This window comes from Narcine bancroftii, chromosome 3 (genome assembly GCF_036971445.1).
Source record: "Narcine bancroftii isolate sNarBan1 chromosome 3, sNarBan1.hap1, whole genome shotgun sequence".
Taxonomy (NCBI): domain Eukaryota; kingdom Metazoa; phylum Chordata; class Chondrichthyes; order Torpediniformes; family Narcinidae; genus Narcine; species Narcine bancroftii.
In genome coordinates, this window is record NC_091471.1 from 144172988 (window position 1) to 144199350 (window position 26363).

Consider the following 26363-nt stretch of genomic DNA (forward strand, 5'->3'; position numbering starts at 1 on the left):
GAACTCTGTGGTGACCTGGAAGAAGAGGTTATCAATTGGAAAATTCATGATGGGGAAAGTTTCTTCAGCAAGACACTGAAGTGGCTGATTGGAGGAAATCAGTTTGTGTCTGTGTCCAACGAGCAACAGATCTCTCTCTGAAACCAACAAGAACCTTCCTGAGCAATAACCATTTATGTTTAAGCACCAGAGCCTGGTGAAAATACATGAATGTTTAATTATATGCACAATATAAGAATTGCCTGAAAACCAGTGAACTTGGAGAAGTGAGAAGTGAAACTGGACTATTAAAGCAAAGAACTTTCCTGAACATATATACATCACACACATGTGTGCTTAGAATTAGAAGGGGGTTAAGTTAATAGTAATAAGTTAAAATTTGATCCTTTTTTATGTTTAAATAAAATTAAAAGCAACTTTTGTTTGAGTAACCATTTGTCTTGGTGAATTTCTATTGCTGCTGGGTTTTGGGGTCCTCTGGATTCATAACACACCCAACGAGACATTACACGCATAACGCAAATGATACATATGCAGGGCAAGTATTTCGTCGATAAAAATAAATAAATAAGTTTTGTTTTGTGCAAATGGAAGCCTCAAATGGTTAGTGTGAGCAATTCGTTTGGTTGTTCAGCCTTCTCACTGCCCTTGGGAAGAAGCTGCTCCTCAGCCTGGTGGTTCTGGATCTGATACATCTGTATCTCTTCCCCAATAGGAGCAGCTGAAAAATGTGTGTGCAGGGTGGATGGGGTCCTCAATGTTTTTGTGCACCCTCTTAAGAGAACGATCCGGGTAGATTACATCGATTGGGGGGGAAGGGAGATTCCCATGATCTTCTCTGTCACTCTTATGGTCCAAAAGAAACTATGCCACACTGTAATGCAGTGGGCCAGGTTGATCTTGATCGAGGTCTGATAGAAAGTTTACATAACAGTGGCAGGTAGCCTTGCCCTCTTCAGTCTTCTCATGAAGTGAGGTCACTGTTGCACCTTCCTATCAAGTGAGGAGATGTTGAATGTCCATGATAGATCACTATTTAAGTGAACTCCAAGGAACTTAGTACTTATATTGGGAAGGATTGTAGCTGTCATGTGACAGCACTGCCCCCTACCTAGTCAGAGGACATACCAGCTGCCAATCAAGGTTTGGTTCTGCCCCACCCATTAGTGCACACCTTGCTGTTGGACTCTTGTAAATTACCTGGACTGCACTCTCCAGCCTGCCTGTACTTGGGCTTGGGCCATTGGCTGTTGTAATTGGATTAACCCTCCTGGCACCAAGCCATTGGCACCCTGTCAATGATCTGGGCTGGAACTTCCAGCACTATAAAGGTGCCATGTGTTCTTTGTTCTCTCTCTTTGCCAGCTTGGGGCCACCCTGCTTCACTCCAGGCCTAGAAATGTGGAAGGATGCTGGAGAAACTGTTGGTAAGATGTGCACTGTTAAAAGGGTTGCGAGCTTTTAATTAGTGTCCCTTGTAGCATCGAGCCATGCCTGCACTGAGTCAAGGGGTGGTGGGGCATCGTACTGATTTTTCTTTTTTTGTGTGCGCGCGCAAGGTGCATCAGTTACAATTTTCCCATACATTTTGTAGTAAATAAAATCCTTCACTACAAAAAAAAACTGTGTTCAGAGTCCTTGCCTTTGAGACCTACCAAACCTGTTACCTCACTCACAACAGAACTTTCTATTCTCTCCACTCCAGAGTTGATATGTAGTGGAGGGTGGTCATTCTGGTCCTCCTGAAGACCACAATTATTTCCTACATCTTGTCCACGTTGAGACTCAGGTTGTAGCTCCCGCAACATGTCATGAGATTTTCCACCTCTTCTCTGAACTGCGACTCATTGTTGTTGCTGATGAGGTCAACTATGTTGTGTCCCCTGCAAACTTAATGACATTGTTGGAGCTGGATCTAAGGATGCATTTTCTTTGGTCTTGAGCCTTCAGAGCTCAGAATTGCATTTTTGAGTACAGTTCTGTTTTGATTTATTTCTCTTGGCTTCTTTTGTCCTAATCCTGTAAAGTTTGTGATCCTCCATGTCATGCTCTACCCTGGATTAATCCTGATCTATACTTATTTGATCTTGTGCCATTTTTGTTCAAGTCCTGCAGATCCACATTATCCTGGGTGTTCATTATATTCCTCTTCAGCTGATCAATCTCATTTTATCTCAATCCTATCTTGTAAAATCAACTTTATTTGATATTTGTGTCGTCATGCTCTGCTGTGCCTGTGTATTAGAGCCTCTGTGTGGTTTGTCCTGTACTTGCAAGAATTAAGATATTCATTATGGTCATGAGCTTGTTAGAAATTTCCTGTTATCTATTCCATCCTCATTTTGGAGATGGTCCTATTGGTGTGTTTCCTCTAGTATAGTGATTGCTTGGTTAATTTTTGAAGTGTTCAAGTAATTAGCTACTTTATTCTATATTCCTGTCCAATCCTGATCATATCTTTGACATACTGTACTATTATGTAGAAATATTTGATTGTGATCAAGTGGGGAAATGTAATTACAACTTATTTTTAACTTTTGCCGAAGTTCAGATCAGTTATTTTAGCCTTGGTGAGTGATCCGGCTTCTAACCTTTTGTTGCCATGCCACCAAATCACATCCATGATATGATTCGCCTCTTTTGATTTTTATGCACTCTCCAATCTCATCTTATTCTACTTTCTTCCCCTTCAACCTCAACTACATTCCCACCAAGTCACCCATTTCCCTTCCTGGGGCTGATCTAGTTGACACCTTCGTTAATTTCCCCCCTCACCTTCAGAACATGATGATGTTTAATTTATAGGTGGGGTGCATGCGTGCGTCTATGCTTTTCCTCTGGAACTAGGTATATAACATGAGATGTGACTTTTAATGTGTTATTGTAGTAGACTGCAGCTAGATGAGTGTTCTTTGTCATCAATCAAGAATGTTTGATTCAAAGCTCTTTTTTTTAACTTATTTAAATAGATCAATGGTACTCGACCTTTTTATCACGTGCAGACCACCTTGGTTATTCCTTTACTTACATGGACGAACTATCACAGACCTTCTGATTCATGGGGAGGAGGTGTGCGTAAGGCTGATAAGCTTAAATCTCTTCCCAGATTACTGACAAGGTTTTTGTTTAGATGGGAAATGTTTTGAACTTTTTTTTGTTTTAAGTTTATGACATTAATTTTGCATATGACTTGTTTATTACACAAGTAATATTTGTGTTTGCGGCCTCGCCTGTTGACCATGTGTAACAAATCGGTTGAGAGATACTGATGTAGGAAAACCAACAGATGCTACATTGGTAGTGAGATTGCAGTAGTGTTGTTGAAGAAAGCAAGAAGCAATGATCAAAAGTAAGTGAAATAAAATAGGGTTCTCCAGATAGAGTAGTAATAATGGCAAAGACAGATGTGTTGGTGAACTGGAAAAGTATAAGTTGTCATAGTCGTTTGCTCTGTAAATGGAACAGATGGAAATGTACCTGAAAGCAGATGTGGAGATCCTAGCTGGTAGTCCCTGTGTGCCTTTGATGCGAGGGGACATGTAAAAATGTTACGCATGGAATCCGAGTGAAAGTTATGCACAGTAAATGGGATTTACTTTCCACTTGCAAAGGGAGCTATCATCAATAAATTAGTGGTCTCCTGATCAATTGAAGACATCATGACCAAGATGCTGATTGACATTCCACAAACCGGTTAGTAGCAGGTCAAGACGTGAACGCAGCTCGGACTATCACACAAACCTCCCTCCCTTCCGTCGGCTCTTTCTACACATACTAGTGGCTTGGAAAAGCAGCTAACCTATTAAAACACTCCTCCCACCCCAGCCGTACTCTCTTCACTCCCCTCCCGTCAGGAAGTAGATTCATGAGTGAGATCATCCACCACCATATTCGAGGACTGCTTCTTTTCTGCAGTTAAGACTCAGTGGAACTTTCATAATTTAAAAAAAATGTTGTCTTTTACACATGGTTTGACAAGCTACGCTGCTCACTAAACAAACATTCTCACTATACTTCAGTACATATGGCAATAAACATCGATGTGAAATTTGAAGGTGTGCAATGTAAAGTGTCTTGAGCATTTATGCTGAGCTAGAATAAACTCAAATAAGGAGGAACTCTCCATTCATTGCCAATGGACATAGATAGGCCAGAACCAAGTGGCTACAATCACAATAGGATTGTGTCTCAGATTTAGATTTGGTTGGTGTGAACACTATGGAGCCTCTAGTATTGTGGGGTGCACTGGCCCTACCTGGAGACCTTTTCTCAGGTGAGGCCAACTTCAACAAGGTGACCACAGGAAATGGGAAATCAGCAGCCACTCGTTCACCATCTGGGAAGGCAAGAGAAGATGTGCTTGGAGAACTGAAGACTCTTCCTATAGACACTGCAGTGGTGATTGTGGAACAGGCAGTGATGTCCTGTTACTGGTACAGAGTGTCAGGTTAGCCCAGTGGAAGAGGAACTGTTGGCTTGGGCAATATGGTAAGAGAAATGAACAAATGCAAAATCTCCTCCAGTGGAGGAAAGAAGTTGAGTCAATGCATTTAATGGTTGTGTACTCCAGAGATTGCAAGACGATCATTGCATTCAACAGTATTATTCCCTTAGTGCTGGTCAACAAGCTCCAAACCCTGGGCCTCTGCACCCCCCTCAGCAACTGGATGCTTGACTTCCTTTTCGTAAGATCACAGTCAGTATGAATTGGAAACAATGTCTCCTCCTCACTGATTATCAACACAAGCACACCTCCAGAATGTGTGCTTAGCCCACTGCTCTACTCACTCTACATCCATGACTACATTGCTAGGCACAATTCAAACGCTAATTGCTAATTTGTTGGTGGTACCACAGTTGTCGAAAGAATCACATATAGCAATGAGGAAGTGTATAGGAGGAAGATAGATCAACTAGTTTCATGGTGTCACCACAACAACATTCAAGTCAAGTCAAGTTTGTCATCTGATTGTACAAGTATAACCCAATGAAATGGTGTCCTCTGGTCCTCGGTGCAAAACATACAGACACACAACCAGACATAACACACGTACAAACAATACAGATTTCTGATTTATTGTCACGGCATAATTACCACTCATTGATAGTGCCAAAAAAAAAACTATACACAGCTGTATACATGTAAACAAATAAAGAACTTTGAGCAGATAATGAACATAAACAAATTGTGCAATACAGAGAGATTTTAAAAAATCAATGAAGTGCACAAATCAGAGTCCTTAATTGAATCCATGATTGAGTTTGTTGTTGAGGAGTCTGATGGTGGAGGGGTTTCAGCTGTTCCTGAACCTGGTGTTGTGAGTCTTGTAGCACCTGTACCTCTTTCCTGATGGCAACAGCGAGAACAGAGTGTGTATTGGGTGGTGTGAATCCTTGATGATTGCTGCTGCTCTCCGACGGCAGCGTTCCCAGTTGTCTTGCTCGAAAGTGGAGAGTGTTTTATATATGATGTCCTGGGCTGTGTGCACTCCTTGAGGAGGGCTTTACGCTCAGAGGCATTGTTGTCCCCCATATCGGTCAGCACACTTTCCACCACACATCTGTAGAAATTTACCAGTATTTTTTCATTACCAAACCTCCGCAAACTCCTGAGGAAGTAGAGGTGCTGATGTGATTTCTTCACGATGCCATTTGCTCATCCTCTCCACTTCTGATTCTCCCAATGATCACTGGATTGCATTCCTCTGGCTTTCCCTTCCTGAAGTCAACAATCAGCTCCTTGGTTTTGGTGACATTGAGTGCAAGGTTGTTGTTGGTGCACCATTCTGCCAAGTTTTCAATCTCCCTCCTGTATGCTGATTCATCAACCCACTACCATGCTATGATTGGCAAATTTGTAAATAGTGTTATTGTCATACTGAGCCACAGAGTCGTAGGTGTAAAGTGAGTAGCGCAGGGGGCTAATGACACAACGCTGTGGTGCTCCGGTACTGATGGAGATTGTGGAGGAGATGTTGTTACCAATATAATGTGTATTTTTTTTTAAAAATATACATGCAGGACACATTTCATTTATACAAATAATTAAATATTGTTTTGAATAAATGAAAGTCTTGGGTGGTTAGTGTGAGCAGTTCCTTTGGTTGTTCAGCATTCTCACTGCCCATGGGAAGAAGCCATTCCTCAGCCTGGTGGTGCTAGCTCTGATACTCCTGTATCTCTTTCCTGATGGGAGCAGCTGAAATTTGCCATGTGGAGGATGGAAGGGTTCCTCAATTATTTTGTATGCCCTCTTCAGACGATAATCGCAGTAGATCACGTCGATTGGGAGGGAGGGAGGGAGGGAGGGAGGGAGACTCCAGTGATCCTCTCTACCACTCTTATGTTCCTGTGGATTGACCTCTGATCCATTTCTCTGAAGAAACTATACTGCACTGTGATGCAGCCGGCAAGGGCGATCTCGATCGAGTTCTGAAAGAAGGCTTTTAAAAATATTTTATTTTAATTTTCATACACTTGTCAAACATAGTCTTTTTTAACATTCATGTAACATAGTCTGTATTTATGCCCCCACCCGCCCCCCCCAACTATTGTCCAACTGAAAGTACAGTCAATTAAATTACATCGGTACAAATTCCAGTGAGAAATAAGACCCCTACAAAAACCTAGGAAAAAAAACCTAGAAGTAAAACAATCAGAAAGGCTAAGTAACAAAGGATTTTTTTTTAAGTTAAAAATATCTTAAATTAAAAAGAAATGAAAACATTCAAAACAAAACTAAAAATCATGTCTCCTGCACCATGTCCCACTTCTTTGATCACATTCATTTCCCTGCTGGGATGGATTGCTATAGAATCTCTATATCGAAGGTGGGGGCATTCCGGTTGCCACACTCTAATGAGTGTGTCATGTTTCTTCCTTCGATTGTATGTGATTTTTCTCCAGGGGAATGCAACTCCAAATTCCATCCTGTGGCATTTAATGGGAGTCTGACTGCCACAAAACTGTTAATATTGGCTGGTAGCCTTGCCCGCTTCTGATTCTCCCAATGATCACTGGATTGCATTCCTCTGGCTTTCCCTTCCTGAAGTCAGGAAGTGAGGTCACTGTTCCACCTTCCTGACAAGGAGGAGAAGTTGAATGTCCACTTTACAAGATTTTCCACCTCTTTTCGGAAGTGCAACTCATTATTGTTGCTACAAGGCCAATTACTATTGTGTCATCTGCAAACTTGATGACACTGTTGGAGCTGGATCTGGCAATGCCGTTGTGGGTCAGTAGCGTGACCAGGAGTGTGCGCCAGTACTCAGCATGACAGAGCTTGATATTCTGCTACCGATCCGGACAGACAGGAGTTTTACCATTATGAAGGCCTGAGTTACTTTGAGTTTATTATTGTGGGGAGGAGTCACGTGATGGATTAGTGGCCGGTAGGAGAATACCAGCCCTCTCCAGAAAAGAAGAAATAAAGTAAAGAAAATACAAAATTCAAGAAACACAAAACATAAAAAATAAAAGATTAAGTTGTAGAGAAAAGAAAGAAAATAGCACCCAAGAAGGAAAAAGTAAAAACAATGGGGAAAAAAAGAAGAAAAGATGCCAGAAGAGAAAAGAGAAGGCTTTACCTGCATGAAGAAACAGGGAGCCATCGTGGAGAAGAGAGCCCATTCCCCAACGTTGGTGACAACCCACAGAGTCACGACCTCCCGACCGCAAAAATGGCTCTCTGAGCCAAACAAAAGCGTGCAGTGTGCCCACTAGGGAAAAAGAGAACATCGATGGGCGAGGGGCCCAGCTGAGGAGCGAGCAAACACAGTGCGACCAGCTGAGGGATGCCCTACACTAAGGCTCTCAGCTGGAAGAAGAGGAAAGCGACAGGAAAGGGAGTGATAGGAAAAAGGAACAGCAACAGGAGGCCCAACAGATGACTAGCCCAGAAGAAGAGGACCAACAGCAAAAAGCCAAGCAAGAAGAATCCCGTCAAAGTGAGGCAAGCAACTCAACAGGAAAGTCAGAAGAGACACAGATACAAGGAAGAGAAGTAGAAGACACAAACACAGGTGCCGACATTTTTTTACCAAGACATAAGTTTTGAACTCTTAAAGAAGAGGAAGGAGTTTAATACAGCAAAATCGATCCTATGGAAAAAAGGTTATAAATTTATGGTAAGATATCCAACTGTGCTTAAAATATTTATCCCAGGGGAACAAAACAGACTGTTCTCGGATCCGGAGGAAGCACGAAAATTTGCAGAACACCTGCAGGACAGAAGGGGAGATGAAGAGATGTAACAAGAATGAAGAATGACAATAAAATACATATAAAGATGTAAAAATAATGTATAAGTAAGAACTAAAGAAGGGAAAGAAAAGGGAAGAAAGGAAGTAAGGGGGAAAAAATAGAGATTTTAAACAGAATCATACAAGGTAAAGACTGAACAACAGGCTTTAATCCACAAAAACTTCCACAGAGCCAGGCTGACTGTGGCTGCAGCAAATCAGTGTGAGGCCTCAGGAGGCCGGCGCAGGCTTATATCCCGGAGGGCGATTGACACCCGACCGGGTGGAGCTTGATCCATTCAGGCCGACTGATTGGCAGCCGGCCAGGTGTTGTCCTGTCGCCTTATACTCCTGCAGGTACAAAGGTTTCCCCCTGCAGTAGGCCGGCGCTATACCACCACAACAATTGATGATTAAATAGATTGTTGTTGACTTTTTATTTGTAAATATTTAGCCACAAATTCACATTGTATATGCAGATAGTTATTGATGTGAAGAGTTTGTTATTCTCGAAAAGTGGGAAAAAACTGGTTTACTGGCAATCTAAAGATCTTCCAAAAACCACGTGTATCATGTGCAATGATTTCTGATGGTAGTGCAGAGTCTAGAGTCATGTGACCTCTCCGTCTGGAACCTAATCGGAAGTCACCTCACCTGCCAATCAAGGTCAAGCCTTACCCTCAGGTCAGCACACACTTAGTTATTGGCCCCTTTAATTGTTTCATCGATACCTGGGCCAGACTCTCCAGCTGATGACACTATAAAGCATGTGAGCCATCTGTCTCTTTCTCTTCTGGACAAACCCAAGCTCCGCTCCACGTTGGTAATTGTGGGCAACTCTGGAAAGTTGTTGGTAAGGTGTGCACAGACAAAGGGTTGGGAGCTGTAGTATTGTTTGACGAGAAATGACTGTCCCGAGATAAAAGTTTAGATAAGAGCTGTGCCTGCTAGAGATATCAAGGGGTGACAGGTATCATATGTTGTAACTTGATTGTATAGCTTTCTATCCGAAAATGATTGTATTTAACTGTGTGTGTGTGTGTGTGTGTGTGTGTGTGTGTTTTACCCCTGTTATGATGTCTCTATGCATGTAATTTAAAAAAAAACTACTATTCAAGCATCTATGTTCAGATTTTTTGCCCTTGGGACCTATTGAACTGGTTTCACACACATAACAATTGGCGCTGCAAGCAGTGTCCTTAGAGTTTTGACTGAACATAGCTGCAGGGGAGATGTTTTGGAATCAAGACAGGAGACCTAGTGCAGGCAGTGAGGATAGTGCAAGGTTTGGGAGCTTGGCAAGCATGCTGGTGCACCACAGCCAATTAGCAGACTGGTCCAACCCCTTGGATCCATGTGGTGAGAAAATGGGTCACCACGTCCTGTTCTTTCTCAAGAAGTCGGGGTTCCCAAAAACTAAGGGGAGTCAGAGGGGTGCCTTTTAGCTGCTAGCATCTCTCCTGAGAAACCAATGTGAGATCATAGAAAGAAAAGATGGGGAGAGTGACCAGAAAAATAAGGAAATGGAGGTGCTCCAACAGCACTGCTGTGCACTGCAGGAGGTGGCAAAGGCTGCCCAAGCCTGAGCCACTGATCTCGAGGTGAGAGGGACAGAGGTAGCCTGAAGCCTGCTTAAAATTCAGCTGATGCGTTCAGCACACCAGTCCAGCTGGCAGATAGACCCTGTTAAGGTTCGGGCCATTGTCTGGCGAGGGGACTGCCTCGACACATGGTTGGGGGAGGAGGTGTGTGGATGGCCAGTTACAAGAGTGAGGAGGATGAATCCTGCTCCATGTGTCCTTCACCAGCCACCCCCCCCCCCCCCCCCACCAGCTTTGCCCTCGAAACCCTGCAGGCTAGACCAGCGACCATGTGGTCGTGCATCCGACTCGAGGACACCCCACTGTCCCTACAGAACAGGGAAGCAGCAGAGAATTGGAGGGAGGAACCTTGAATGGACAAACCTGTGGCTGCTGTGAAACCACAGTGACACAGGAATATTCAGCAAAAGAGCAGATCGCGCTGGGAGACAGATATCACCAGTGCCCAGGAAGAAAGTACGTACCTCAGGCACCTTAATGGACCAGCAGACAATCAATAATGCCCTATGGGTACCTCTTGTAGGATCGGGTGGTGAGGCCAGTGTAAGCCCAATATCCAACTCTGTTGCAATTGGACCTACACTGCCGGCCACAGTGGAACACAATTAGCAAGGGGACAAGGATCATCAGGGAATGGGCTCTAACTATGAGCATAGGTGGGGGAGCCCCCAAATGCCATTTCTCTGAGAACATGAAGATGACTGATGCCCTAGCAGGCTATGTAGTCACCACAACGTGCCCTGACCTACAATCAGTGATCCTGCCTCTCATGAGACCTGCAACTGAGAAGACTGTCAGGAAACCCATCAGATTATTAGAAAGACCTGAACACATGGAGGGGGGGGGGCACTCAGTCAAGTCCACAAGGCCAAGGAGGGGGTAGGTGATGAGGACTTGGGGTTTACCTGCAAAGAGTTATTTATGTATTGGTGCACACTGGCGTGGAGTGTGCTCGCATTTATGGGATCCACATCTCCACTTTGTATGTTCTCTGGAAGGAACACTGCAGGGAAGACTCTGATGTCCCCACCCATGACTCAGAACAACCCTCCCTTAGCTCCTCCCCACTCACATTGGCCCCTGACTCCATTAGGGCAGAGCTGAGAACCCTGATGTGAGAGGAAGTTGCCCATATCCAGCAGCAGGAAACGTCATCCATAGGGTGGCAAACATCTGTGCCCCTCAGATAGGATAGAGGCCAGGGAACCCAAGGATATGCTCAGCTGTCCTCTCTTGGCCAGCAACCTGAGGCCATACATCCTATTAGCTGTACACAAAGAACAAAGGGAATGCAGAGTATTGAATGGCCCTAGTAGACACTGGGATCGATCACACTGTCATCCCCGGATATCCTGCGGGCCTCCATAGAGAGTTTAGGAGGCTCATAATCCTGGCCAGAAAAATTACCCTCTGCCTATCTATAGGCAATGGTACACTGCGCTCTGTCCCCATTTTGGCTGCTGACTCTTCCGAGTGTATCTTGGACATGAATTTGCTGAAGGGGCAATCCCTACACAAAAGAGGGACAGCCAAATGGGAACCCCCACCCTCCAAGGTAGTCAGCAATTGACAATACTGGGTGCCTGGGGGGCACCAAGGAGATCACAGAATCCATTGACACATTATTGCATGAAGGAGTCATCCAGCCTGCCATCTGTCCCCGTGCGAAAGATGTGTCACGTGGCACACGACCATTGATTACAGACAACTAAAATAATGTCGTACCCCCTCCTCACCGCTGGTGTCCCCGATTATAGTCACACTGGTGAAGGACTTTGGGGGATGGGAGAATAAACATTGCGAAGTCGAGAATGGGCTACCAAACACTTTCTTTTCCATCCCCCTTAGTCCCCTCTCCCAGGATCAATTTGCCTACACCTGGGGTGGGGGGGGCAGACAGTACACATTTTGCCATCTGCCCGAAGGCTACATGCACACCCCTACAATGTGCCACGGGTTAATTGCCCGGGATTTTAAAAATATCAACCTCCTCCCAGATATCTCAGTTACACACTACACTGATGATGTCCACCTCCAGGGCCCCTCAGAGGAACCAATAGCACAAACCTCTGACATGTTAGTCACCTGGCTATTGGCATGAGGATGGGCCATTAACCTGGAAGAGGTACGAGCTCCAGTCAAACAATCCTCCTATTGAGCATCCAATGACACTCCAGCAGCAGAGAAATTCCCGGAACTGCTAAAAGCAAAACCCTCAATGTGGTGGTCCCCACCAACAAAGTTGAAATGCTAATTTTCATGGGTTACTAGCACCAACATTGCTCAATTCACCATGTTCCTCCGACTCTGGCAAAAGAGGCAAGAGTCTGTTCGTAGAGTCCCACCCAGCTTCTGAACCAAGTCCCTCCCCGGAGATTCCTCCCGCTACTCTCCATTCGAGCATCAGCTGCTTGCCTGCTACCTCACACGGCTAGCCACAGAGCAGCAGATGTCTGCAGAGACAGTCACACTCCGGCTGCACCTCCTCATCATGCAATTGGTTAAATCCGCAGATGCCACCCACAAGGAGGGCCATGACCAGAGGACCTCCATAGTTAAGAAGACCGCGCAGAGACCAGTATCAAAGGGGTGAGCCACTTACATGAACAGATCATGTCCCTGACTGAAAGTGACTGTCACCCCCCCCCCACCTGAAATATCCACAGTACAGCCTTTCCCCACAGCCTGGGGCCAACTGTTCAACACCCTAGACCCCAGACAGCAGCAAGAGGCTTGGTTTATTGATGGCTTCAGTCCGTGGAAGCAGTCCACCCTGCCACGTGTAAAATACTTACACAAGAGGGGGGCAGGAGGTCCAGTACACTGGCCTAGCTGGCGGCTGTGGTGTTCAGCCTTAAAGAGACTATTGGGCCAGTCCTCATCTACATGGATTCCTGGGCTGTGACAAACAGTATGGCAGTATGGATGGCCCGGTGGAAGGAGACAGGGTGGTAGATCCATGGCCGCCGATCTGGGGATGACTCTGACAGTTCACAAGAAAGGTGGGCGCGCACATCTCCAGGGAAACCACCGAAATAGCCCACAATACAGCAGTGGACCCAACAGCACAAATGTGCTCTACCACCGTTGGCCCTGAGCAGAGTGACCTGGCCCCTTGGCATCATGGACGCATGGTAAAAGTGGGCATAAAAGGGCCAACGGGACATGTTGATGGGCAGAGGGTCCATGGGTCTCACTCTCCCATGATAAAGTCCCATTAATCGATGAGTAAAACCAAGAGAGTAGTCAACTGAGCCCCCTGGGCCAGATTCACCAGGGCACGGAAGCAGGCAAGGTAAGACAGATTAACCATATGAGGCCTCTCCCACCCCAAAATAAAAAGCAATATGTGCTCACAATGATTGACACATACTCAGGTGACCTGGTGGCAGTTGCCTGCCAGTGAGCCAAACAAGACAGCACCATTAAAAGGCTACAGTACCCCTCCACCATTTATGGAGGACTGTGAGAGGTATAGTCCGACCAGGCCTCACACTTCACGGGGGCAAAAGTACAGGAATGAACGGTGGTGCCTGGTAACTTATGGCTGCTGCAAACCCCCTACTGCCCACAGGAATCCGGGCTCACCGAATGAATGAATGGCCTGCTCAAGGATCAGATAAGCACACTGACACCCACCAAGGGTGGCTGAATGTGCCGCAGCAGGCGGTGGACAACCTCAATTCTTGTCCAACTGGCCACGGGGTCCCACTCTCATGCCATCCTGTGGTCTCCGACATTGCCAAGTCGGAGGAGATGGAAGTTCAGAACCCCGAGGAATCGGGGTAGAGTATGGGTGCAGCACCCACAAGGTCTGCCTAAAAAAAGGGGAAATTATAGAGCGCAGGCCTGGAGATGCGCAATAGATCGTAATACCAGGCAAACTTGATTTGTCATGTGTTCACATCCGAAAACTAACCAGATGAGAGTAAGTTTTGCAATTCCACCTCACCCCCCATCCCCACAGGAGAATGCTGCCGTGGAAAACACTACTGATCATTGCTGCATCACTCAGTGTTGTGCAAGCCTACAACATGTTCCTCAGGGTGGTCTGCAAACATGGCAACAGATCGAATTTCTGGGTCTGCATCTGAACTCTGGCACACACTGCTGAAGGAATTCCACTTGGGTCTATCCTAATCGATAACACAGAAATGAACTGTTTGCATGAACTGGTTAATTTCATAGGCTTCAGTTTTTTTCCCCACAATCTGGGAAACACTGAAGCCCTGACTCTGAGTAACTCCCCAACTGGTGAACAGGACTGGGGAATGTTGCTGCAGATGTTGTGATGAGCACTAGTCATACCTATCAATAGGGCACAGTGAGCATGAGCGAGAATGGTACCCAGGTACACCTGTGTTCACAGCCGAGGGCGCTGCAAGGCTGGATGCTCAATGGCACACACTGGATGTGTGGACACTGCGCCTACTCCTGGCTCCCCATGGGATGGTACGACTATTGCTTTCCAGGATATGTTGTGTCTTGTATCCACCACCTTACAACCTGGGGGAGCACCCAGCCTACCATAAACACCAGGACAGTAGGATAATAACTGAGGCAGAAAGGTTCTAGATGATCATTTTCCCCCAGCATGGCACTGCCCACCAGTCTCGTGCAGTTATCCGCATGACCAGTGTGCTGGAGACGCTGACCAATGAGGTGGCTGTGGTTCTGTGGCATTCGGAGAATTTTCTGACTCGAGTAGCAGCAGAGCTGACAGCTGTCTGCATGGTTACCTTGCAGAAGCAGATGGCCCTGGATTACCTCCTCACCCTTGTGAAGGTGGTATCTGTGCAGTGATTGGTAAAGAATGCTGCACTTACATCCCCAATGAATCGGGGAACTTCACTCATCTGGCTGAACATATCTGAGAGTTGGTGGATAAAATTGAAAATTTAAGGGTCCAGGACCTGCACCACCTCTCCTCCTGGGGCAGCTGGTGGCCCCTTGGGGCTCTGGGGAGTTGGTGGACAATTGGCATTCATTGGATCACTACTAGCACTCTTATGGTGGTAGGGTTTAGTCTTTTCTGTTCTCTTTGGAAATTTATCCAGAAGGCTCCTAGTCTTTATTGATGCATGTAATGATTGACAAGAGTCGTGACTTCCAAGGGATTGAATGTAATGTGTATGCTGGAGGGTCACCTGACCCCCTCTATTTGGAAACTGGTGGGAGTGTGTATTGCAGAAGGGCATGTGGCCTCTCTGTCTGGAACCTAATCTGAAGTCACCTCACCTGCCAATCAAAGTCAAGCCTTGCCCACAGGTCAGTGCACACCTGGTCATTGGTCCCTTTAATTGCCTCAGCGATACCTGGGCCGGATGCTTTAGCTAATGGCACTATAAAGCCCACTGCATGTGAGCCATCTGTCTCTTTCTCTTCTGGGATGAATCTGAGCTTTACTTCAGATTGGGAACTGTGGGTAATGCTAGAAAGTTGTTGGTAAGGTGTACACAGACAAAGGGTTGGGAGCTGTAGTATTGTGAATCTAGAAATTACTGTCCCTAGATAAGAGTTTAGATAAAAGCCGTGCCTGCTAGAGATATCAGGAGGTGGCGGGTATCGTATGTTGTAACTTGATTGTAGTGTGTGTGTGTGTGTGTGTGTGTGTGTGTGTGTGTGTGTGTGTGTGTGTGTGTGTGTGTGTGTGTGTGTGTGTGTGTGTGTGTGTGTGTGTGCGCGCGCGTGCGTGCACATGTATGGTGTAAATTTTTTTTAAAACTACTGTTCTAGCAGCCGTGTTCAGATTTGTTGCCCTTGCTTTCAGACACATAACACTCATACATAGTTATTTCAGCCACTTCTGTTAGTTGAATTTTGATAATTATTGCTAAAGATCTTTGAGTAGAAACTGTATCTTTATTCCTTGCATTGTTAAAGGATATCTGTAGAAAATCCACAGATGCTACAACAATTAATGAATATTTCCTATACTCTTTCTCAAAGTATTGAATTGGGTACTTTTAAAGAAAATGGACCAAATAGTAATCAGGACTTTGTGCTATTTTAAAAACCAGGGGTTCTTTCCACATTTAGCTCATCCCCCATATTTATTCAGTTTCCTAATCCTGCCCTCTGAACTCCATCCCACATTTTAATACCTATCTTTGTAAATTTATTTTCTCAAGTGCATTCATCCTAATACAGATTGGTGGCCCTGTTTTATTCCCTGCTCTGTGTTTAGTTCTAATATTGCATGTCGGGTTAAATATAGGTTTCAGACCTACATTTTGGCCTGCTGATTGCTCATCTTTCATTTATACTAGCTGTTTAGGGTATTGAGCATTTGTTGTCCATGTTTTTAGTGAATACAGTCTGTAGCCTTTTAGTCATATTTGGTATTTTCTTCCTGTTGTCTGGAATATCAGCATTTTCCCTCTGATCTCCCTAATGATTAATGCAACCTCACTTATCCTGATATCCTTTAACCCTGTCTTTGCGCTTAACTCTTGTCAATTTTTTTTTGTCTTCCTCTGCTGTGTTACACTGAAGATTCTTTTTGATTCATTGTTGTACCCTTTGGTAACACTCCTGGGCTTGTTTCAGTTTACATGTATCCATGGTATATTCTGATTTCCTAATCCCCTCCCTGCTGCATGCTCTACTTTCCCTTTGATCGTTTTGATGTAGATTGAAATCCATCCCAAGTTTTTAATCTGCCAACTATTCCCACAATATAGCAGCAACAACTAGTATTTATTTACTTATCCCTTTTAACACAGTAAAATTACATCAATCAAACAACATTTTGACATGGAGCCAAATAAGAACAGGTGAGATTTTTTTTAAATGCTTTGTGAAAGAGGAGAGTTTTAGGGAGACACTTGGAGGTTTCAGGAGGGAATTCTGGTGTCTTGGGCACAAGTACTGATGACACAACAGCCTGTGTTGGACCAATACAAATCAGGGGTGTGAAAGAGGTCAGAATCTTGTATCAGTGGACTATGTGGAGGAGGTTAAAAGAATGGGAGGTGGGGAGGAAGAACAACATGCAAACAAGGAAATGTTAAAAATCGAGAAATTGTGGTACTAGAGATCAATGAATGTTATTAAAGATATACGAATGTGACTTAGAGCAAGGTAGAATATGAGCCACTGAGTTTAGGAGAAGAACAAGTAGAAGGGTAATCTCATTTACAAATTGTGTTGCAGATACGGCTTCTTATTTGTCCCTAATATTCGCAATAACTCTCACCCTGCATGTGTATAATATTGCAGAAGAAGATGTATGGGGTACAAGATAATCATGAACTTTGCTACCTGAATGACCATGTGTATGAAACCCATGATAATGTGACAATTAGAAGCTTGGGTTGGATACCACAAATTTAATACTATTGAAGGCAGAGTTAAATACAGAAAATATGAAACTAAAAGGGTAATTAGGAAAGCAAACTGAAGGCATAGGAAATATTGGCAAGTCAAATCAAAGAAAGTCCCAAGGTATTTTATGTACATTAAGACCAAGGGGGAAGAGATAGAACATGAGAAATAAAAATAATATCTTATTCAAAAAACTTTTAATTAGGAAATATTTTTAAAAAGTGACTTAAGTATATTTGTTAGATACTATATCAAAAGACATTAAACATCCATCTATAAAAAGATCTGAAAAATAGACAGTTACTTTGCTTTTCCAGAAAGAAAATCTTGATCCATGAGACAGTGGGGGGAAAAAATAGTTGAGATAAATAATACTAGATAAACTAAAAAAATTTAAATCAAAAAATTTGCAAAATTGAAACCAAATTTATAATGTGTGGCTACGCACTACTCAAAAGAAAGACACACTCACTAGTGTAGCCAGGTTAAGCTCTCTGATTTTATTGGGGCTCAAGCCCAACTTTTATACCTCTCGCGTTCTCACCATTTGCCCCAATTGCTGATGTAACAACCTGCATAATAAAAGCGAGTTTCCCGCTCGCGGGTATCTTCTTGCATGACAATACCTTCTTCCCCGTGTGCTGTCCCTGTCTGTTGACTGCAGCGGAGGCCAGCACTATTTTGGGGTTGCTAGACCTTAAGCTGCCTTTGCCATTCGTCCACTGGTTTGCTTGTTAGGGCCAGTGCTACTGTGCGGTCTGCTGGCTTTTAGGTGAACTTGCCGCCCAGAGCACAGGTTTGAACGCTGCTGTGGCAGGCTGCCCCAGATGTATATATAAGTATTGGGTTAAAGGTATGCCTACTAATCTTAGAAATTGTAAAAGGAAGAGCAGCTCCCAATAAGGAAGCTAATGAATTCCTCTGTACAGATTTCAATTCCAAATCTGTCCAGTGAGGGCATTCAGGTTTGTCAGAATAATATACTCAGAAAATAATATATCGAATATTAACTCTCCAATAATAAAATCTAAGATTAGGTAAAGCCATACCACCATCTTTCTTTAATTTCTGCAAATGAAATTTATTCAACTTAACATTTTTATTATTCCATATATAAGAAGAACTTTCAATATTGTCAAAAATGATTTATGAATAAAAACTGGAATTGCTTGAAATACGTACAAAAATTTGGGTAAAATTATCACCTTGATAGTATTTACATGACCTATTTAAATTGGGGCAAATGGAGACCATCTAGAAAGTGCTTGTTTCACTTAGTCAATCAAAGGAAGAAAATTAAATTTGTATAAATCTTTAATTTTTTTTTGAATCCCATAAAGGTTTAATGGGTAATATTTACAATAATTTATTAAAATTGCAATTGATATCTAATGATAAAATTAGAGGAGCTTGGGAATTGGATCTTCAGTCACTTCTCCAAGAGGAACTTTGGGAAAAGATTTTTGGAATGGTTAATACCTCTTCATTATGTGCCCGACACACATTGATTCAGTTTATAGTTGTATATCGGGTTCATATGTCAAAAGATAAATTGGCCTGTATCTTTTCTATGATAGATGTAAATCACAAGTGGCCACACTAATGCGTATGTTTTGGTCTTGCTCTGCATTGGAGAATTATTGGTCAAATATTTTCAAGACTTTGTCAATTATAGTAGGTATTAGATTGCAACCTAATCCATTGACTGCTATTTTTGGAATTATAGTTCCAGAGGTGGGTCAAGTTCTCACTTCTGTACATCGGGTTGTAGCCTTTACTACATGGTTGGCCAGAAGAGCCATTTTACTGAAATGGAAAGATCCTAATTCACCTACTTTGATGCAATGGTTCTCTCAAGTTATGTCGTGTTTAAGTTTAGAAAAAATTAGAAGTTGCACTTTAGATACCTCTGTTAAGTTTGAAGAGATTTGGCATCCTTCAATAAATTATTTTTGTACGAGTTCATTTGTATTTTGACTTTACCTTCCAGACTGTTCTAGATTTCTGTCTTTTTTTTTGGCAAGGACAAGATAGTTTGTACTGATCTGTTCTAGTGAACTCTCAGTTTAAGCTGCCCAGCCTCTTTTTTTTGTTGCTGCTTTTTAAGTTTATTTTGGTAGGTTAGATGGGGTTTTAACAATATTTTGTTTTCTCTTTTATGAATATTCCAAATTGAGGAGAAAGGGTCAATATTGTTCAGTATGTTGTAATGTTATACATTGTATTATATATTGATGTTTCTGTCTTTACTATTCTGTTTTCTATTCTCCACATGTATTGTTTACTATAATGTGTTTAATAACAAGATTGAAAAAGAAAGAGAAATAAAAGTGGATTAGACCATTCAACCCCTGCTCAGCCCTTCATAGATGATGGTGATAATTCACCTCAGCATGACTTTACCATGTTATGCCAATATCTAGGGTGGCCATTCCAGAAGGAGGACATGGCTATACAGTGTGTTTTACAAGATTTAAATGGTATTACAAAAACAACAAATGCAAACACACTGGACATATATGGGAACCTATGACCATGTCCTCCTTTTGGAATGGCCACCCTATCCCTTGTTGCCCTTAATATCCACAAAGTTGAAGATTCAACACCAGTCTCCTGTGGTAGTTAATACACAAGATTAATTGCCCACTGGATGAAAATATTTCTTCTTTCTGTGCCCTGATTGACTCTGATCCCCTATTTATAGGCCTCAGCCAGGGAAACATCCACTCCTTTTCAAGGTACATAAAGAAATTTGGCCAACCCTTTTTAACCCTCTGATTCTTGGTTCCATATCTCCGCTGGGGGAAACATCCTTGCCACATAAAGCTCCTTAAGAAACTTGGGTGCTTCAATGACATAAACTCTTATCACAATAAATTTCAAGATGGTACAGTATCACAGACCAGGCATCCCAAATATCACTTTGGTGAAATCCCTCTACAGCTAGTATAGCCCCATGAAGATGGAGGCAGAATATGTAAACAGTACTTGTAAATGGGATTTTAAGTACTTGGAATAAGATGTCTCTACTCTTGTACTTGAACAGTCTTGCAATAAAGACCAGTGCACAGCATATCTTTCAATTATGAACTGCACGTTTAGCATAGCATTTAGTGCAACACTGTTACAGTGCCAGAGACCAGGACCGGGGATCGAGCCCCGTACTGTCTGTAAGGAGTTTGTTCATTCTCCCTGTGTCTGTGTGGGTTTCCTCCAGGTGCTTGGGTTTCCTTCCAGCCATCAAAAACTTAGGTCAATTGGGTTGTATTAAGAAGCACGGACTTGTGGGCCGAAAGGGCCTGTTAACGTGCTGTATGTTTAAATTTACAATTTAAATTAAATGTATTTACTAAATTGTAAAAATTAATATAAATCAAATTATTAAATTAATTAAATACATTAAAAAATTAATTACATTAAAATTATTCACAGAAAGTGCACATTGATTTTGAGAAGTTTGTATACAAAAAAAACCACCCAGGTACATCCGATTAATTTTACCTTTCAATTTCTCACCATTTAAAAGTACCTTGGCTATCTATATTTTAATTCCAAAGCTAATCATCTCATTTTTCTTCTTGCAATATTTCATCTGCCAATGCTTGCTCATTCATTTAGCCTGTCAATATCCCACTGGGTGCTCTGGTTTGCTCCCACATTTCAAAAGATGTGCAGGTTAGTAGGTTAATTGGTCACAGGGGTGCAATTGGGTGGCGTGGGCCCATGTGCCTGAAGGGCTTGTTACCTGGCTATATAACTGAATTTAAATTTAATTTAAAGCCTCGCTGCATCCTCCTCATGGCTCTAGCTTTTCATCATTATCAAATGTAGGCACATTACACTTTTCTTGTAGATCATGGGCAAGTTTCAGATCTGATTCCTAAAGCATCCCATGGGGATACAGCCTTTATCTTAAAAATGACCCCTTTATTGCAATTGTTTTTTGAGCTTGAACCAATCCTTAATTCAATGCTGGAAAAACTCAGCCTGATCTGCTGGAGTTTTCCAGGTTTTGTTTAAGGTTTCCAGCATGTGCAGTTTTTTGATTTTTCATTAATTGCTATGGGCGATGCCATAGCCTTGTCTCTTCACTCCATCCTGATCCACCTGAAGAACAATGTCTCATATGCCAAGGCACTGTTCATTGACTCAGCTTCACGTTTAAAATGATCATTCCCCAAAGGCTGGTGAAGAAGCTGCCCTTGCTGGGAACATCCCTCTCTGTTATTAGATTCTGGACTTGCTAATGGAAAGACCACAATCAGTTCAGGTTGGTAACATAACACCGAGGACTGTCATGCTGAGTGTTGGCTCACCTCAGGGTTATGCTCCTGTTCATGCTAATGACCCACGACTGCAATGCCAGATTCATCTCCAACAGCGTCATCAAGTTTGCAGATGACACAATAGTTGTTGACCTCATCAGCAACAACGATGAGCCATACTACAGAGAAGTGGTGGAAAATCTCATGAAATGGTGCGAGAATAGCAACCAAGTCTCAACGCTGATAAGACAAAGGAGATGATTATGGTCTTCAGAAGGACCAGGAATGACCACCCTCTACTACACATCAACAACTCTGTAGTATAGAGAGCGGAGAGCACCAAGTTCCTTGGAGATCACTTAATTAGTGAACTATCATGGTCACACAACATCTCCCCAGTTGCCAGGAAGGCACAACAAGAACTACACTTCCAGAGAAGAATGAAGCAGGCAAAGCTATTGGCCACCATTATCTTAACCTTCTGTCGAGAGCATCCTGGCCGGCTGCATCACCATGTCCTATGATTGCTTCAGGGAAATGGATCAGAGGTAAATCCATAGGACCATAAAAGTGACAGAGAGGATCACTGGAGTCTCCCTCCCCTCCATCAATGTGATCTACTGGATCGTTGTCTAAAGAGGTTGAGGAAAAAAAATTGAGGACCCCTTCCATCCTGTACATAGCATCTTTCAGCTGCTCCCAATGGGAAAGAGATACAGGAGTATCAGAGCTAGCACCACCAGGCTGAGGAACAGCTTCTTCCCATGGGCAGTGAGAATGCTGAACGACCAAAGGAACTACTCACACTAACCATCTGAGACATTAACTCATTCCTGGGATGGGGGGGATTTTATTTATTTATTTACATGAAATTCTTGTCCTATATATGTAATATTTGTTTGTATGTTGTTTATCAGATTGTGTGTCTGTGTATTTTGTACCGAGGACTGGCGAACACTGTTTCATCAGGTTGTACTTGTACAATCAGATTGACAATAAATTTGACTTGATTCATTCCAGTATATTTTCCCCAAATAACATGCCCTTTACTTTCACTTAATCATTTATTTTTAATTACTTGTTGATGTGCTTCTATATGTTTTGAACATAACAAAACATTTAACAAGTGTATCCCTCTCGTATATCTGCCCCACCCTATTTATCATTCTCCTAAGTGCATTGTTCCACTTTTTAATAATAAATTCCTTCACTTTCCCTAGTATTGATCAATAAATCCATATTTCCCTCTCCTTCCTCTCGAATTATGGGATTGCATTTCTACTTTTCAATCTTTGGGAACTTATCTAGAATTTATGAAAAGTTGGTAGATAACAACTGTTTTTTCTGCACCTGTCATTTTCAAAACTGCATTAAGTTGCATTTTTATTCATACTTGTGGAGGCACAGAAGTGCATAAGATTCTTAATGGATCTTTCACAGTTTCGGGCCAATGGCAATACTCTGGTTAAGGAGAAAGACCGTGAAACATTGGATGAGATAAACATAGAAAGGGAGGAAGTTCGAAAAGGTTCAGTATTTCTGGAAAAATAAAGGAAAAACTTCATTGTGCCCCTCACCAGTTTTCAGTCTATCATGGCTGCAGGAGTGATGATGACCATTGTTTAAGCTTTCGTGGCTGTGGGAATAGTTCTAGAGGATTGGAGGACCGCTAACATTGTGGCATTATTTCAAAAAGGAAGGAAACAGTTAAACAGGTGATTAAGGACCATTTTGTTTAACCAGAGGTGACAAATTATAGGAGACCTTTCTGAGGACAGTATAAAGCTTCCTTTAGAAAGGCAGAAATGAATAGAACAATTTGCATGGATTTGTTAAAGGTGTACTGACAATAACCACACCAGCAGTGCGAGTATAAGACAGCTTTAATAAACTAATATGTACACTAAGAGGTCTTGTCTCTCTGCAAGACGAACCTGGAAGGCTAGACTGTAGCTCTGGACTGCTTTATAAACAAGATAACCGGGATGACCCCTGGTGACCTAGTGATGTAATTACATCTCACCACAAAAGGATAGTTATATCTGATTAACAAATTGATTTTCTTTTGAGGTGACAAAAAGCTTTGTGGACTTGTAAAGTAACAAGATGTTTAACTAGGATTCACATGGCAGGCAGATCAAAACTGTAAAACCCCATGGAATCCAAGGGAGAATGGAGAATGGAAAGCAAGATCTAAAATAGACCTAATGGCAGGAAGCAAAGGATTATGGGTGATAGGATTCCACTGTGCTAAGTTATAGGATCCATTGTGTTTTGTTATATAATAATGATTTTGACTATATTATGCTCATATTTCAGACATACAGCATGGAAACAAGCCCATCCAGTCTATGAGTCCATGCCACTCAAATATCCCAATTAAACTACAACCCCTGCAACTTTTGAAAGGTGGAAGGAAACCGGAGCACCCAGAGGAAACTTATGCAGATGTGGGGAGAGCATACAAACTCTTTACAGACAGTGCCGGAGTTAAATCCAGGTTGCTGGCACCATAATAGCATTGCACTTACTGCTAGGCTAACCGTAGAAATTGGTATGTGGCTGACAAGCACAGAGGCAAGGTCTGCACTGCAGGAAGGTAGAGAATTTCAATCTAGAAAAGTCCGAGGAAAGCACAACAAAGTGATGGAATACTCAATACTAGCAGCATAGGGAGAAATGTGGAGGAGGAGAGAGAGAGATACTTTGGAGTGTACATTCATCAATTCTTAAAGGTGGCATGATGGGAGAATGTTTCCACTTATTGGCCAAGGCATATAATGTTCAAAACATGAGTTTCCCACTACTCTAGACACTTTGAATGCATTAGCTCAGTGGTTCTCAATGTTTTTTCTTTCCACTCATATACCACTTTAAGTAATCCCTATGCCATCGGTGCTCTGTGGGCTCTAAGGGACTGCTTATGGTGGTATGTGAGTGGGTGGGGAAGGTTGCTCTAGACCCAATTGTTACTGAAATATCTTGCTTTAGAAAAATTGTCATTGGCCCATTTCCTTTGGAGTTATGGAACTGTGCACATAACAAGTCAATTAGGTACGATTAAAACAGTGGTTTTTCAAACCTTTTCTTTCCACCCACATCCCACTTTAAGCAATCCCTTACTAATCACAGAGCACCCATGGCATAGGGAATACTTAAAGTGGGATGTGAGTGGAAAGAAGGTTGAGAACCACTGCTAGCTTTTTAGTTCGATGCTTTTTTTAAATTTCCGTAGTTATCCATGGCTGGCTACCCCTATCTTTACTAGCTTTGTTTTTAACTGGAATATATTTTTGTTGAGCATTGTGGAAACTATTTTTGAAAGTCTTCCATTGTTCCTCAACTGTTCCACCATATAGCCTGTGTTCCCACATCCCATTTTAGTTTCCTTTGTTTAGGTGTAGCACAATAATTTGGGATTTTCCTTTCTCACCCTTCATCTGTACTAACCATTCATCCATATTATGATTACTCTTTCAGAGATGATCTCCAACGAAGAGATCAATAATTTTACCTGGACCCAATATAAATAGCATTCTCCTTGTAGGTTTCATAACACACTGTTCAAGAAAACTAACCTGGATGCATTCTGTAAACTCTTCAAGGCTGCCACTATCAATTTGATTAATCAAAATATAGGTTAAAATTCCGCATGACAAATGCCATTCCATTCTTAGATTCCTTGGTTATTTCTTTATTTATTGCTTGTGTAATGTTATTCTTTGGTGGCTTGTTGAGTACTTCCACCAATGATATTTCCTCCTCACGATTCCTAATCTCTGCCCAGATTGATTCAAGATGATTTGTTTTTCCCCGAGAGGAGTGGGAGGGTTGAGGACTCGCGAGAAGAGGCAGAAACCTTCATTGTGTTTTTAAAAGTACTTGTGCGTGTACTTGAAAAGCCATTCCCTGAAGGGCTATTGACAAAGTGCTGGAATATGGGATGGTATTTGGTTACTCTTTATCTGCTCTTGTTTAAGTACCGGGCCAAATGTCCTCATTCAGTGTTGAAATCAAATAAAAATTCTGATCCTATGTCACCTCTCTTTCCTTTTATTAATAGGGCTCAGGGGCTTCTTCCTCTGTTTTATCCCTTGTATACTCTGCCACAGCATTTTAACTTGCCTTTCCATTAGGTTACTATGATCTGTTCCAGATTTTCAATCTGCCCTGAAGATTTGGAATAATTTTAATTCATCTCTGCTTTCTCTTGGAATTTCTGCCTGCCTCCTGCGGTAAGGGCACATCACATGTACCCATCTATTCTTGAATATCCATGTTTTCCCACTGGTCATCCCTTTTCCATACCTGTGGTGCACAGCAGAGATTCCCTCTGCTTTTATTATCTAATTAATCCTAATCCTTGCAGTTATCTCTGTCCCAGTGTTTGCCTTTGCTTTTGCATTGTTTTCTTACTGTTCATTCTATTTGCCTGAGCAAGGAGAGTTGATCTCTGCCCCTCATTGGGTAAACTAGTCCTGATGCTGTTTCTTTACACTGCCCCCCCAGCTTCCCTCTGATCAATGTTACTTCTTTTTGTACTCTAGTGCAGCTTTCTTCTTTTTCTTGCTAGATGAGTACTGATCCTGATTTTTGCTCATGGTTCTCTTTTATTTCACTGCCCCTAGTTCTATTTTCCATTGTTTGCTGAGGGGACAGAAGGAAAATCTTGAAAAAGCTCTGATTCCATACATAGAGTCTGTCACAGGGTTTTTATCTAACATTGCCTTACTACTGGAATCTGAAGGCCATTATCTATACTCTGTCTGGTGTTCCTGTCAATTTCTCCTGCAGTTATCCTGAGTGCAGTTGTACTCTGCACTCGTTTTGGGGGGGGGGGGGGTTTAATTACTTTATGATACCATATTCTGTTTCCTGGAACCAGGAAATTTTCTGTTTGACCCTGTGTTGATCTAATAGTCCTGTTTCTA

General features: G+C 42.6%; 1 protein-coding gene across 1 annotated transcript in view; it reads left to right on the top strand.

Annotated features, from left to right (window-relative positions):
* Positions 1-26363, top strand: part of maml3 (mastermind-like transcriptional coactivator 3) — a 639372-nt gene that overhangs the window by 22204 nt on the left and 590805 nt on the right. The gene's annotated exons all lie outside the window — the stretch shown is intronic.